Raw genomic sequence first — 3,518 nt, 5'->3', positions numbered from 1 at the left:
CCCCACAGAGGTGGCCCCGGTCGCGCCCATGGCCCACCCGTCATGGACTCCGGAGGAAATCCATTCGTGTACGGGGCGGCCGCGCAGATTGGACTGCTAGAGCGTCCCAAGGAGCTAGTTGAGCGAGGCCCCGTCGCAACGGAAGACGGAGAGGATCTCCTCGCACGCGGAGACTCCCCGAAGGTGGGTATTCCAGCATCCTGAAGGAGTAATGTGTAAGTGTTGGATGTGTGTGTTTGCAGGTATACACATAATTATAATATAATATGTGTTCAGACTATATTAGGATGCGCAAATTACACTTATATATTTTAAGTGCAATTTCTCTACCAATCGTGTGCATGTTTTTGTCATCACTTTTTATTTTTTATTTACTTAAGAGTAATATCAATGCCACTAATTCATCCGTTCTTAAATCTTTATTTATGTGAAAATTTCGCTATTATATGTCTATTGTTGTATTTTATAATAAAAAATCATTTTTTGCGCAAATTATGCACAAGTTTTGTCATTTTTAGTTCTTTATTCTTTAAAGGTAATACTACTTCCACTAATTCTTTTTTTAGAAAAACTTAATATATTTTTTTTGGTTTTTATTGTAGTTTTGGTATAAGGGGGTGGGGGAGAAGTATACTGGAGAAAGAAGAAGACCGCTAGGGCATTGGATCCCCTTATGATTGTGAAGGGCGGTTTAACTGATCAGTTATAACATTCCAGATGAATGTTGTTTAGTCCACCTAAAAAATTCTCAATCGTACCATCATCTGCTAAAGCTAACTTCAGTGCTACCATGAAGTAGAGTTGTGATGGATTTCTTTGTGGTGTACTACTTACTTTAATCACTCTAGCTATATTAAAGTTGCCTGTTTTAAAATTTTGGGCAGCTCGTTTTCTCTAACCATTGCTTCTTCTCAAGTGTGTTGTCTTTTCCCCCCTTGCGTTGTTTCATGGCTTCTTGGGCTGACTTTTTGACTTGCCCCTGTTTGGGGTCAGTCGATTTTTTTATTGGGCTTGAAGCCCGTTACCCGTTGCCATTTTTTATGCGTTTCTGATTTTGTTTTTTAGTCGGTTTTTTATGGGTAATTTTGGATGTTGGATGAGTATATTAGAGTGAGCAAATTGCACTATTACATGCTTATTCTCTGCATATTATAAAATGCAATTTCAATGCAAAGTTATGTGCATTTTTTTGCTTAATGAGTAGTACCAATGGCACTAATTCATTCTTGCTTAGAAAAGAAAATTATTTGTTTTACTCACTACTTTTATTTTATTTCTTCTTTAAGAGTAGTACAAATGCCACTATTATATTCCTTCTTAGATTTTTTTTGCAAAAAACACTATTATATGCTTTTTTTCATATTATAAAAAAGCGTAATTTATATGTCAATTGTGTGCACTCTCTTATTTTTTTCCTTCATAAAGGGTGATACTAATGACGCTAATTCATTGTTCTGTATAAAACATCATTTTTCTATTTTTTGTGCACGTAAGTATACATGCAAGTACTATACAATATGTGTGTATACTATACTAGAGTGTAAAATGCTTACTCTTTTGCGTATTACCAAAAAAATGCATTTTTCATGCAATATTGTGTGCAAGTTTTTAAAGATTTTTTATTTTTGTTCTTCATCAATGGTAATACCAATGGCACTAATTCATTCTTTCTTTTAAAACATAATTATATTGTTATTTAGTTTTATTTCATTCCCATTCTTTTTTAATGGTAACACCAATGTCACTAATTTTGTCTTTCTTACGAATCTTTTTTTACTGAAAATTGCACTATTATATGCTTAGTATAAAAAAGGTGATATCTATGTAAATTGTGTTTAATTTTTTGCATTGTTTTATTTATTTTTCATAAAGGGTAATACTTATGTCACTAATTCATTTTATCTGTGAAACTTCACTTTTGTTTTCCTTAAATTTTATTTGTATTCGTCTATTTTTGTTTTTGTCTTGTGTCTTACCATGAATCGGATGAGTTTCTTTTATGTTTCAAGCCAAGCCCAAGTATTTGGCGGGGTTCTTTTTTTTTTGTTGCAAAGGGCCGAGTGCTCTAAAAAGAACGGACAAAATTTGGTGCCAGTCAATTTTTTTTAATTCTGCTGCACTGAGAAAGAAAATCGGATGATCTCAAGTGTTTTTTTCCAGCCGAGTTCTCTCTAGTTGGGCCCAATTTTATTCAGGAACGATATACTACATATAGGCAGCATGATTTACTATACTAGGAACACATCGAGGTTCACATCGACGCCAGCATAATTCATCCGTCCACACCCAAGCAAAACCGGATGAAGCATCTACACGCATGCATGGGTTGGCGGGCGACTTTAGCCGGAAAGGAACAGCTCCTCAGATTCGGGGCAGAGCAACGCCACAGCAAAGCAAATTCGATGGGGGAACCTCTCCTCCCGCGCTCGGCAACCAAATTCGATCGACAACGACGTCGCCGCTGGCAAACTAGCATCGGCGTCCATGGAGCAGATTCGGGATACAAACCCAGCTCTCTCTCTCTCTCTCTCTCTCTCTCCCCGACACAATGATGACCGCAGCCCGCAGGGGGGTCGCCATGCCACGAGCGGCGGCTGGCTTATTAGGCCACGTTTGATCCATGCATCGGCCGATCCCCACTCGGCGGCAGGCACACACTCTGGTCGAGTTGATGATGATCCCGATCGGCCGGGCTGTAGCCTCCCGCGGCCAGTTGCCCTCCTCAGATCGGAACATGCATGCATGAGAAGCACATGAGGCCATAAATGCCCGCCTGCAGGCAGGCGTCCCCGCCGGCCGCCCGACTGATTGGCGCCATACCTTTCAAAGCGGACCCCCGACCCGGCTCCATCGTATGTATATTCGTGGGTACGCTGCCGAGCTAGAGATCGTCAGATCGACGATAGATACATGAGGGAGGCGATGCCGTATGCCATGCCACGGCATGCCAGATGCCACAGCCGGTGGTCGGCCAGCGCACGCAGTCCCTGGAACCTAGCTGATAGATGGACTGGTTGGCGGGGAATAGCTCGGCCCGGCTGCATATATGCGCGCGCACCTTCCGACCGATCGACCAACCGACCGGCCGACCAGCCGGCGGCATCAACGACGGGCACATGTGGCCTGGCCTGGCGGTGTGGTCTTTTTCCGGCCGCGCCCGGGCGTACGACGTCGCTGCTGGAAAACATCCGGAGGTCCCGGCTGTTTGCCTCTATCTACTGATCGTGCTGTGTTGACGGGTGAGATGGTGACGGACATGCTAAGGTGGACAGCGCTGAAAGAGCGGAGGCTCAATGACGAGCTTCTGTGTACTGGTGATCAGGCCATGGATGACACGTTGCTTTACCGGATTGAGGTACAATAGCGAGGGGTCGCTGCTGTAACGTACCGCTGCTGCTGCATGCAGCACAACACGTGGTCTCTCCATAGGGATTGCTGTCCCATCGGCCAGTAGGCAGTGGCTGTCTTACTCGCAGTCGTATGCAGCCATGCGGGCTACTGTGGGGTGGGGGTGGGGG

The sequence above is a fragment of the Triticum aestivum genome, chromosome 3A (assembly GCF_018294505.1).
Source record: "Triticum aestivum cultivar Chinese Spring chromosome 3A, IWGSC CS RefSeq v2.1, whole genome shotgun sequence".
Lineage (NCBI taxonomy): Eukaryota > Viridiplantae > Streptophyta > Magnoliopsida > Poales > Poaceae > Triticum > Triticum aestivum.
The sequence above is the reverse complement of the archived record's forward strand: the minus strand, read 5'-3'. Positions refer to the sequence as shown.